A 14213-nucleotide genomic window follows, 5' to 3' on the forward strand; every position below is an offset into this window, starting at 1 on the left:
AGTCAAGAATGAAGAAGAATTGTTTGAAAATTTATTTGTTAATGCAAAGGACCAATTACCACCAATTGCTACACCCGAGTATCTAGAAAATCCATTAGCCCTTATTGTTTATCCATTGCAACAAGTTGTTCCACCTCCAAGGATGGCTCGGCCTACATCTCCTTTTTCTATCCCCAACTTCCATGATAATGATAACTTGAAAAATATACATATCTCTATGCTTCCCAAGTTTTATGGCCTTATCACAAAAGAACTTGAAACCTTCCTTTTTGAGTTTGACATACTCTGTAGGAGCTATGATTATACAATCGATGCCAATGTTGCAAGAGATTGGGATGCAATGAAAAATATTTTTCTTGCTAAATAAAAGGATTATTGCAGGGTTCATGATATGAAGGGAGATGACATCTTCAAGACATCATAAAAATAAGATGGGACCTTGGAGGACTATGTCTCAAGTTTTATGTTTAACTTGCAATGCAATACCCAACACTAGTTCAATGAAGAGTTTCAAAAACATCTTTTTCTAAAAGGTGTAAGTGATGCAAGTATAGAAGCTTTAGACATTATGGTAGGAGGATACATTATGTAGAGGAACTAGAATGATATACAAAATATATTCTTGAAATACTCATTAGCTACTATGAAGAAGGGTAGAGGACTTAGGGCCATGCCTGGTAAGTCTAATGGTTCAGGAGTATCTAAGATGGAGTTGTACAATCTGTTGTCTAATCTCAAAGAAGACATCATAAATTATATTTCCACTTAGCTTGACAACATGCAAGCAAGAAGGAATAAGGAAGAAGCTAACATTATGGTAGTTGAATATTGTCCACACTACAAAGAAAGGAAGAGGAACTATAAATGCGAGGTTGATGCAAGCTTGGAGCCATAATCAATTCCTATAGAACTTAAAGACATTGATGAAAATAGAGAGGTACTCTATGTTTCTCAATGAAGACCCTAGGCCTAAAGACTAGACATGCCACAAGATCCTCTTCAAAATTTTGGTAATAATAGTCGATGGAAAAATTATCAAAATAGTGGCCCTCAAGGCTTTAATAGCAATACTAGTTGGCAACAACCCCAAAAAGATTGACAATAACACCAAAAAGGTTGGCAACAACCTCAACAAGGTTGGCAGCAACCTCACCAATGGTCTAACCAATCTAATCAACAAGCCTTAATACTACCACCTTAATAGTAGGAAATAATGTCTCAACCTATAGCCAATAATAATTTAGCTAAGCCAACCCAACTACCAACTCAATCTAATCCAAATCCTAGCAATAACAAGCCACCATCTCAGCATCAAGGCTATGATATCTCTTTGAATGACATCCATTTAAGGAAAGGAACCACTCTTGCTTCACCTCAAAACCCTATGATCATAGACGTTGAAGATCTCTCCATTGAAAAGGAAGATTTTCTTGCACAACAAACTTTTCCTATAGAAAAGGATCCACCATTTCCTCAAAGGCTTGTAGACTCAATTGTAACCATGCAAAACAAAGTCGTGATGGATTTACTTAACCAGTTGAAGCAAATAACTCTTCAAATACCATTACTAGATGCTATAAAAGAAGTCCTTGTTCATAATAAGGCCATCAAGGAAGCTTGTATAAGGAAACTAGGGAGAAAATGGAAAGATCCTAAAACTATTCATGTCTTGGGACAATAATCAAACCTTATGTTAGAAAAGTTGATAGTACCTAAATACTCTGATCTTGGTAGCCCTATGGTCACTATTACTATTTATGGAAATCAAGTGCCCTAGTGTATTTAGGTGCATCATGAAAAAATAAGTTTTATCTCATTCACACATTATTGGCCTTAGGGAAACACCAACCATCTTGCAGTTTGCTAACAGTTCTACTATTAAGCCAGATGGAATGATAGAGGATGTTATAGTTTCACTAAATTCTTGGGAATATCCTATAGACTTTTTTTTTCTTTCCCCAAAAGAAAATATGGGGGGGGGGGGGGGGGGTATCCTCTCATTTTAGGAAGACCTTGGTTAGCTATTGCTGATGCTTATATAGCCTGTATGTTAGGTAAGATGACAATATCTAATGGGATGCATACCAAAATTTTGATACTATATTCCCCCGCTCAACCCCTATTACAAGATGATCAAGTACTATGGCTTGATCTGGGAGATGAAGAATCAAAACTTAATTCACTTTACTAGTTTATGATGATAACTAGGGATCCATTTGTAACCTTTCAAGAAGATAATGAAGTTATTTCCTCAATTTTCACCAATGAATATGGAGTCAATTCTTGGGAGTGTTCCCAACAGGACTGCATCTTGGAAACAATTTTACCACCTCCAAATTCACATAAATATTTATCATCCTCCCAATCCCTTCACCCATTAATTCCACACAAGATTCATTCAAATCCAATTGATCAAATATCCATGATGGAAAAAGTAAAAAAGGTTGTAGTAAGCCCAGGAAAAGAACTGAACATTAGTGATTCTCTATTATCTACATATTAGGAAAGCATACTAAATTTTTTGCAAGAGGATAAACAATAATTTTCTTGGGATTAGAAAGAAATGAAAGGCATAGATCCTAAGTTTTGTACTCATAGGATATATATTAGCCCTTAATATAAGCCTGTCAGACAACCTTGGAGAAGGGTTAATCTCATCCTAAGAGATATAATCAAGATTGAATTGCAGTAACTATTAAATGCTAGTTTTATCTACCCAATCTATGATAGTTAGTGGGTTTCATCATTGTGCAAAAAAAGGTGGTAAATGGAGAGTTTATATAGATTACCAAGAACTTAATTTAGCTACCAAAAAAGACCATTTTTGCATGTCATTCATTGACCAAGTACTTTACAATTTAGTTGGAAAAAAGGATTTCTCTTTATTAGATGGTTTTGAGTGGCTATAATCAGATCTAAATAGCTCTGGAGGACTAGGAGAAAAAAAAATTCACATGCCCATGGGGAACCTTTTCATACTCAATCTTACCTTTTGGCTTATGTAATGCTCCAACTACATTCCAAAGAGTTGTAATCAGTATTTTTTCTAGCATATCTACTAAATGCATGGAAATACATATAGATAACTTTATTGCCTATGGGACTACTTTTGAAGAAGCTAAAATGAATTTGGAAAAAGTCCTCAAGAGATTTTAGGAGTACAATCTTTCCCTTACAATGAAAAGTGTTTCATGATGATGGAGGAAGGTGTTGTCTTAGGTCATTTCATTTCATCACAAGGTATCTAGGTGGATCCAAAAAAGAATGAAGTGATTAGTACTCTACCTACCCATGAGAAAAAAAAGGATGTAAGAAGTTTATTGGGACATGTAGGGTATTATATGAGATTTATTAATGATTTCAGTCAAATTGCAACACCTCTTTAAAACTTATTAAAGAAAGACTCTAACTTTTCTTGGGACTCTGAATGCAACAAGTATTTCCTACAACTTAACAACACAATATTGAGAGGACCCAATTGGGAATTGACATTCCACATTCATACTGATGCATCTGATTATTCCATAAAGGTGGTGCTAGGATAGACAGGAGTGGTGGAGCATGTCATTTATTTTATCAATACAAATTTTCAAGGAGCTGAATTTAATTATATAGTAACTAAAAATGAGATGGTTGTAGTTATTTATACACTGAATAAGTTTAGAAATTATATTACTAGTTATGAGATATTTTTCCATACTAACCATTCAAATATTAAATACTTGATGAATAAACCTACCAAATTAGGTGGTCTAGCTAGATGGTTACTGCTTATGCAAGAATTTGATATCACCATTGTGGACAAACTAGGAAAAGCCAATGTAGTAGCTGACTTCCTATCTCATTTATGTGTGCCTAAGGATCCTCCAGTCATTGATGAAATTTTTTTGGATGAACATCTTTTCTTACTATCAACACAAAATCCATGATATACTGAAATTGTAAATTATCTAACCATAAGAAGGACACTAGTTCATTTTTTTCCTAAGTAGAAGAAATTGTTACTAGAGAAAAGTTTTATTTTTTCTTGGATTGTTGGACTCATGTTCTAGATTGGGCCTGATCAAGTAATACAAAGATGTGTCAGAGAGGATGAAACATATGATATTCTTTGGGCATGTCATGATGAACCTTATGGAGGTCACTTTGCAGCCAAAAGAACAACTTTCAAAATATTGACTACATGATACTACTGGCCATCACTTCACAAAGATGCAACATAATACATTAGAAAATGTGATAAATTCCAACACATGGGAAGACCTACAAAATTATATGAGATGCCTATGCAACCCCAGGTTGTTGTAACACCCTTTAATAAATGAGGGATTTACTTTGTTGGACCTATTGAACCTACTTCACAAGGTAAATCTTACATTCTAGTTTGTACTGATTATGTTACTTAGTGGGCTGAAGCTGCAAGCCAATGATGCACCCTAGGGATAATAATGTTGCCAAATGTTTATATGAATGCATTTTTAATCAATTTGGCATTCCAAGAGAATTGGTATTTAACCAAGGTCCTCAATTCACCTCACGTCTCATCATTGCTCTAATGGAAAAATATAAAATTCAGCATGGCAAATCTTCCCCCTATCATCCTCAAGCCAATGGTTAAGTATAGGTCACTAATAGAGAGCTTGAAGAAATCCTTACTAAAAAAATGTTAGTAAATAAGAAGGACTGGGCTAAAAAACTACCTAAGGCATTGTGGGCTTATAGAACTACATGGAAAACTACAATTAGATTCACTCCTTTTCAACTTGTCTATGGCAAACTAGAAATGATGCCTATGGAAGTTGAGCATAAAACCTTACAAAAAACATTGGAACTAAATTTGGATCTTACTCCTACCTAATAGGAGCACATTTAAACACTCAATGGATTAGATGAATGGAGTAAATCTACTTTACATAACACATAAATTATTTAGCAATAAAGGAAATAGTGGCATGATAAGTTCATCAAGGAGAAACAATTTGCAATTGGTGATTGGGCCCTACTTTATAATTCCAGGTATCAACACACACCTAGAAAATTTCAAACAAGATGGTTAGGGCCTTATGAAATCATTTTCGTCTTTCCAAATGGTGTAGTCCAATTATCCACCATTGATCTCGTACATTTCAAATTACCTATTAATGAACAAAGGCTTAAGCTATATTATAAACCTCAAAGAAAAGAAGAGTTCCTATAGTAGTTTCACTCCCATGATGATGAAGAGTCTCCTATAGCATCTAGTCTTGAGCTTTTTTCTCACACCAGTTCTTCTCTTTAAGTGTTCATATCATTTTGTAATAAATAATTTCTTTCTAAAATTATAATATCATAATAAATTCCATCTCACCATCTCACCTCATCATTACATTTTCACCTTATTGTTCTTCACTGCCAGATGATAATATTTTGCTATTGTCACCAATCTACCAAGTTCCTACATACTATCCACAATAATTTTTCATTCTTTGTTTACTTTATTGGCAACATTCTTGTCACACGTGCAATTGTAGGACCAATTTCTCAATTAAGTTGGGGGGAAAAAAAAAAAAAAAAAAAAAAAAAAAAAATATATATATATATATATATATATATATATATATAATGTGATTATATTGTTATGTGCTATTTATTTTTCCAACATTCCAACATTCCACAAATCTTGCCACATATCCAGTTTCACCTATGATGTAACAACTCTTAACACATCTTTATTTATTTTGCTCATATTTTGTTAAGGTTTTTGGTATGTGAAGTTTGAGGAGTTAATTTGGAAAAATGAACTCAATATATGTTGAAGATTTTCAATTATTGTTCAAACCAACAACTTGACTTCTATATCTTCTTCATTTTCTCCTACATTATTACTTTTCATCTCCTTCTTTCTACTTTTTCTCTACTGAAAACCCTTGTTGTGATCTTATATTTCATTTGTTGTTGTGAATTTATGAGTCTGCTTGTTGGATACTTTGAGAAAATCGGTGGAGGTTTGGTTCATCATGAACCTATCATTCATAACATTTTATTAGAGGATCAAGCATGATAATCATTGTTTCAAGCTAAGGGATGGCTTGATTATATCTAGAAACAAATTGGTTGGGATGATGAAGTGGCTACTCAATTTTTAAGCATATTAGTGGATAATGAAACTATGGTAAAAGGGTTAAGGGTGTCATTTATAGAAGAAATAATATCCAAAGTTATGGGATTTCTACAAGAGGGGGAGGAATTTTTAGAAAAATTTTACTTGACAAAAGCCAGAGCTCAATTCATGTTGCATTCAAACCCACCTGTGGATGTTGACAAGAAACAAGGTACAAACAAATTATCATTGCCAAAATCTTATATAAATTGTACCATATATATAATTAGACACTCTACTTATGAGGGATGACAAACATTTCTACAATATGTTCATTTTAAGTTTCTAAGTTATTTATGCCATGGTAATCACCTGATAAATATCCCCAATTTCTTTTTCTATATTTTAAAGAAGAGGGCTTCACTAGTGCAAGGAGGAAGTATTAATGTTGTCTCTCACCATTGTCTGATTAAGTTAATAGTGGAAAAGGGATTAAGGTAACAAACCTAAATATCATGGGAACAAATGAGAATGTCATGGGAAGACTTTCTCTTGGGAAAATTTGAAAACCAAACCCTAAGCCCCATAGGGTAGAGAGTGGGAAAATTGATTCACACTGAACATGGGGTTAAAAAGGTAATTGAAGAGATGGGATCAACATCTTCCTCTAAAAAATATATATTCTTTAGGTCTAAAAACCCTAAGAGTTCCCCTGGAGCCTCTACATTTGAGTCATACCAAGCTAGAGGCAAGAAGAAAGTTAAATATGTTGAACTTTGCAAAGATTACACCCTCTTCTTTGCAAACTAGGACCTATCTAAGGAGGAAGCAAAAAGTACATAAAAAATCCTCTTGATCTTGTTAAAAGATGTAGGAAGATTCTCCTATAGCCTCCCTTGTTGCCAGAAAGAAGAAAAATCTCAAGAAAATAAAGGAGACTTTAGTAAAGAGAAGCCCTAAATAAAAACAAAATTTGCCTGTTGCTAAGCCACAACCTAGATTCATAGTTCATTTTGAATCCTCCAAGCCTTTGGAACAAGAAATAGATGAGTATGATAGTCAAAAAAATTTGTCAAATTTTTCATCTAGGGTTGAAGTATAGCAATCCCTAAAGTTGCAAAACATGAAGAACATGTGGCAATCAAAGATGATTCTAGTTTTGATGAATAAAAATTTATGTTTGAAAATGATAATATGATCAAGGAAGACTCCTTGTAAAAGTAGACATCCCATAGTCACCTCCTATAGCATCAAGCAGAAAATTTCATGAAACAAATTTCAGGGTTGACCTAAGTTCTATAAATTAAGTAGCAATCAAATACTAAAACAAGGTCTAGATACATTAGCCTCAGCTGATCACTAGGCTAATAGACTTGAGGAAGAAAATGTAAAAGAGACATACCTGAAAGGGTTAAAATTATAGTTAAACATGAAATTTATATTCCAAGCATAACAAAAGGAAACCTTAGTATGAATACTAAGTTAGGAACCTCAACCTTTGTATCCTTATTCTTTATTATCTTTCATTTGTCTAATCAGTTCACCTTGGAACAAGAACAATGGAAATGACAAAAAAAATAGTTTAACCAAATTAATTATAATCATTATCAGGATCTCTTGGAGAAGGAGAAAAAAGTAGAGTAGTTGTAGTCCAAGCTTACTATGGTAACCTCAATGATACCTAAACTTATGAATTTTCATTCTCCATCTCTTGTCTATGAACTATTTTTGAGAGAGCAATTCCTAAATTATGAAATGACTTGTGTAATAAGGAATAAATGCTCATCCTTGGTTGAACCTCTTGAGTTTTCACAAGACTTCCATAGCTTTCCTCAAACAATATAAAATTTATTGTGTGAATTCTTCCTTCATAATCTTGCAATACCTGACAATAGAGAATTGAATTCCCTATTATATGTTGAGGATATTCAACTAAGAGTCCTAATGTCATGGATCCAAAATGAAATCAATAGAGAAGTACGGGCTAAGTCTTATGGAGAATCAAAGGATGAAATTACTATGTACTTAAGGCCTAAGATTAGGGATCATAAGACTTTTTATTTTGATTGGTTAAATTTTTCCCATCTGACACAAGAAGTTGTGCAATAAACCCTCTTAGAAATGCTACATTTGATGGATATGAAAAGTTAGCTAAACCAAAATTACTTGAGGCTATGAAGGGTATTAGTGGAGGTGGGCTATTATGATAGAGGATCTTAGAAATAAGAAACCACATTCACCCCTTAACTTCATCTTGGCTAATAGGCAAGCTCCATGGTACATATTGTTAGGCACGGTTTGATAGAGTTCTTGGATTCCTCTTAATTCCAATCACCTATGCTTATGAATCCCTTGTTGGCTAACACTAAGAATTTGAATGATTATGATATGATAGAGGAAGTAAGAATATGGGAAAAACATAGGGATACAAAGGGCTTTTATTGGAGCTTTACAAAAGGTGGTACAAGGTAAAAGATAGCTACATATTACAAAATGTCTACCAGGGTAAATAATTTCACATTTGTTGGAGGATCAGCAAAAAGAAAAGTTGGAGGGAAATGATGACGCTAATCTAAGGCTTATTTAGTTCATGTTTTTATATGTTTTGATGGTTAAAGACTTAAGAACTTTATGAGCTTTTGATCAACTTATCTAGACTACTTATAATTATAGGGTTATATGTGTGAACTTTGATGAGATTAATATGATATATATATATATATATATATATATATATATATATATATATATATATATATATATATATATATATATATGGTTCTATAGAATAGAATGATGTATCTTTATGTCTTGCATTGATTGGGTTGTTCCTCTTGTAACTATGTAAGGAGAGCAAAGCTGATATGAAAAACTTATTATAAATGTTATCTTGGATATGTATTGTAGTTGTTGCATGTACATGCTAATATTTTGTAGGAAAATGGTGAGTCAACAATGGAAGACAAAGTCAGCATTGAAGATAAAGTGTTGATATGGAAACGGTTGACTATTTTGAATTCATAATGATCCCATGACCTTTTAGTTATTAGTTATTGTTGCAAGATTAGTTAAGGCAGTTGTAAATCATTATGGAGTGGATCTAGAAGCCATGAACTCCTAAATTCATGTGCAAATAAAGTGCAACCTATTTCTATATTAAATGATGTTGTATAATATCAATCTTGTCATATTCCTAGCATTGGAAGATCCTACATTTTAGGAGTTCTATTTTATGTCAGTGTTATAAATAAGCTGGAAGTTTAGATTTTGATGTTAAGAGGAATTAGTAAGAAATCCTTTTGTAATCTTGCAGTAGAGATAAATACAACCCTGTTATTTCAATATGTACTTATGAAATGCTCATGAATGAAATGATATTTACAATTCTTAATTTTTGAGTTGTTGTTTATTCATTCTTCTATAGGGGCCCTCATGGGAGGTGAATGTAATAGTTAGGTAGAGATTAGTTTTTCATTTCATAAAATAGAAGTATAACTTCTAGAGCTCTATTATTCTTGCAACCATCAATAACAAAAATGTTGGTTGTTTCTTGTAGCACAAGTAAATGGTTCAATTTTATATTTGTAACTTCATTTCTAAGTGTTAGGTTAAGTTTCCATTTCATTTCCTAGTCTAGTTTCTATTACATCAATGACATGCTAGATTAATTAGAGCATATACTTTGCATGCATCATTTCAAGTTTACATTCCCTAGTCAATAATTTAATGAGTCTAGTATAGCATTCTAGTACCCATAAAGAGGGTGTCCAATCCTTAGATACATAGTCATTATACTGACCAACCACAATGCTCGGTCAACATAGATAATTTTACTAACACTCGAGAACCTTTTACAAATTTGTTCTTATGTATCCTCATATATGCGGATAGGAAATTTTGGCACATTTTCATGTAAGGATCTAATACATGACCTATCAATTAAGTATATAGTTCCATACATACCTCTCTTGCTTAGCTTGAGATGACATGATCAACTTCTCCATTGGATTGGGTGACCTTAGCTTCATTTGCTTCACTATTTCCATCTTCTGCTTTCATTTTCCATGTTTAGTTCATCTCTTTTTTTATCTTCTTAATGTCCACTTTGACTATGCCTTTGTTTTTTGGCTGATTTTCTGAATGTACTTGAGTCTTGCAATACTTTCTTTAATGTCCAAACTTGAGACATTTGGAACATGCATTGTTAGGTGCATAATTCTTCTTCTGATTTGTCTAGTAAGGTTTTATCTATAATCTAGATTCATATGCTCTATGCCCATGCTTCTGATGGTTATAGTAGCATCCTTCAAATTAGGTGTATCAGTTGTATTCCTCAACCTTGACCTACACTTATGTATTTGATGTCCTTATTTCTTGCAGTAAAAATAGTAACAAGTAAACTTAGGTTTAGAATTTTACATACCATGTTTGCTTTGACATATATTTTTAGTATGATCAAGTCTTTCAAAATAATATCATGTTGGTTTGTCCTTTGACTTTGTATTCCTCAGTTCTCCATTCCTAGACAATTCTCCTTTCTCATTGCATGAATGTCTCGACTTATTGGAACAATGTGATGATTTCACAAGTTCTTAAAATTATTTCATTGCCTCTTTCCGTTTGTTCAACCTCTCCATGGATTATTTCTAAATTTTCAATTCATTCTTTAGTATGTCCTTCTATAATTTAAGATTTTCAATTTCCACATTCTTGTGATTTAATTCCTGATTTGCAAGCATCAGTTGATTCATCATGTCCAATTGAGTATTTGTGAGCTTCTATACATATTATATCCTTTCTTCAAGTCTAGTAGCCATTACCCTTTTGTCTTCTTCAACCATGGTCCTATCTACTTAATCTTTCTTCTTTTGTTTAGTCACTTAACATAGTCTTGTGATTGTATTTCATGTTCTCTTTCAATCCTCTCATTTCTTCATTCAAGAGTTTGTTCTTGTCAAGTAGATCAAAAAATGCTTTGTCATTTGGATTGATTGATTCTAATAGTCCTCCAATCTCAATTTCTTCATAGGAAAATTGTTTTACCTAGATGGTAAATTCCTTTCTCCTTTCTAGGGAATCCTTTAGATATTGTCTCACTTTCTCAAGTTTCTACAATATGAGTTGGATGTCAATCACCTGATTGTCAATAAACTTATCCATTTTGGATGCATCTATCTCCAACATCTAATCTCTAAGCTATTAAGCTTCTCTTAGAGAACACAACTCTAATACCAATTGCTGATTTATGGAGGTATAAACATGATAAACTAGATATTAGGAGGGGGGCTAGGGGTGGGGGGTGAATCAGAATCTTAAACACTTAAAAACTTTTCACCAATTCATTCATGTCTATTGGTAAACTTGTGCATGTAAAAATTGTAATGTAAATCTATTCTAACATATATATCTAATCAATCACATGCATGAAAATAAACACATAACACAATATTTGTTACCTAGAAACCCTCCAAGATGAAGGTAAAACTGGGGCAGGGATGACACCCACAAATCTTCACTATGTTAGTAATAAAGTTAACTAGTTAAGTTTACAATGTTTGATCATAAGATATGATCTACTCTATGAGGATTCTACCCTGTTAAAGGCTTAATAGATTGCTAGGTCTCACCTTGTTAGAGGATTTAACACTTACAACAAAGTAGGGATTGTGTTAGGATATTTACAAAGATCTATTAAGACCACTCTATTAAGAGATTTGCCCTGATTCATGTTGATTAAAAATGATTCAGTACCTAATGCTCATTTTTGCTCTATAAGCTAATTTTGAGCCTTCTCCTTGCTAATTCATCCTCTCCTCTAATATGATATTACTTGTCTTTCCCTTTCACTTTACTACTATAAGTAGGTCACATTCTCTGTTAGATGATATTATAATCTTTCACTATATAATGCTCTATGTTCACACATATACTCTTCTCATCTCCCTCTCTTTTCTTATGATATCAATCTAGGTTATGAACATCTCTATTTAAAGAGTTTTGTAAAGAGTTTTCTATATGATTCCATCTTTTGCCTCTTCATCTCCATTGTTGAACACACAACATAGGGATATGTGATCCATGTCGTGTAGATGTTTTGTAACAACCTCTATAAGTATTAAATGTTCTGTAACAACCTTTACAAAATTTAAAAGTTCCTTCCAAGATGACCTGATAACTATTTTTCCTCAAAATCTATTCCATTCCCAACTTTTATGTAGACTTTGCATTGCTCAGTCTTAAAGTTTTTTGATGTTTGACATTGTTGTTACTTAGTCTGTATTACTTTTCTAATACTCAACAGGTATTATGCTTGACACCTACTATGTGACTCAACACTTGTATGCTTGATACTTGTTTGGTCACTAATGAGCTATACTTGTATAGAAAATGCTATATGACCATAAACTTGGTCAGATCCTATAGAGCTCGGTACATACTTGCTTATGTAAATGAATTGGCCATCATATGACTCTACCTTGTAAATAATTAAATGATTGACACTAATCGACAACAATGGTTAGAGATACCAATAATGTATATTCTCTCATCTCATCCTAAGGTATATGTTGCCATAAATGAAAAATCTAACTCATCCTACCTAGCAATATTAGCAACAAGATATTCTTTGATTTGAACAATAACTAGATTGGATGTATCAATCAAAGTATCTTTGATAGATTTTGGAGCTTTCTCTCCTTGTTCTGACTCAAAAGACACCATCTTTTATGGATCAGTTGATACTAGAGTCACATAAAGCATATTATTTCAGGGGTTTCATCCTCAATGATGACTGTCTCTATATGATTTTCCTTGTCCTAAGTCATTTTCTCCATAGTCTCAACTAATTATTCTACATCATGATATAGTTCCTCTATATTATCTAGTTAAACTTTATCATATTCCTTTTCCTTTTTTATTGGGATTGACATTAACCAAAATACTTTTTTCTATACAAGTTTTCTTTCTTGTACTACCTCAATTATATTTCTCAAAAATTTATATGCTCTAGTTTTGGTACAAATTTCTTAGCAAAATCTCTTAAGGATATAGACATATGAATATTCCCTAAATCTAGCATTATTTGGACTAGAGTTGTTTCTCTTATTTGCCTTTTTTTGTGTAATGCCCATTTCCATTTCAAATCCATTTTATCATACAATTCCTTTAGCAATTCTATAAGCATGTACTTAAAAGTGATCATCATTTCCAAAATTGCATGTTTAACCTTTTCTTTATCTCCTTCATCTAATGAATCATATTTAACACACTTTAATCCAATTAATATTTTTGAACTTTGAATATTTTCACATAATTTTTCTATGTCCTAAGGAGGTTACCTTAGCACAATCTAAAATTTACTTAGATCATTAAATTCTGTCCTCTCTCCTTCATTGTCCTCCTTGTCATCATTAGACTTCACAACAAGCTTCCTCCTCATTCTCTTCTTTTGACCTTGCTTGGCCTCTTTTGCCTTTGATTTTCTCTTCTTGGGAGAATTGGTCTTTGCTTGCTTGGTGATCTTTGTTGTTCCTTTCTTCAATTCAAAAGCTTTAGGAGATGCTACCTTTAATCCTTGTATTTAACTCATCTTTAAGGTATAGAGGAGGGTGGTGTAACCACTTTATTCAAATTCCTATCAACCTTTAGATCAATAATTAAAACCTTCTTTCCCTTAATTTCTTGAGGCTCAATGACCACTAATTCTTTTTCTTTAGATTCATCTTCATCACTCTCATGATCTTCTCTTTTACCTTTGTAATTTTTAGGGGTGTCTCTCCAAGTTTTCCTTCTAAGTATTCAATAATTTTCTTTCTCTTTCCATCAATATTAGGGACTTTTTTTGCATCATCCTCTTGATCTTTGTAGTTTCATATGTGCCTGAGGGTGTGGCATTATCACAAATTTATTTTGATAATAATGTTGTCAGTGTTGCAAAAAATCCATCAACATTTACTTCATATTGCATCTACCTCAACCATGCAACCCTCAACATAACAACTTGAGCATAAGTGTAGTCGGTATTCAACATGAAACAAATGTGATCATAATAATGATCAATGACCAACTTATGGATTCGCATAGAGAATCTGATTCTTCATTTTTCCTTTAATCTCATCAAAATATCTATATAGAA

Source organism: Cupressus sempervirens, chromosome 2 (genome assembly GCF_028749045.1).
Source record: "Cupressus sempervirens isolate cs-2001-9-10 chromosome 2, ASM2874904v1, whole genome shotgun sequence".
In the NCBI taxonomy this organism is placed as follows: Eukaryota; Viridiplantae; Streptophyta; class Pinopsida; order Cupressales; family Cupressaceae; genus Cupressus; species Cupressus sempervirens.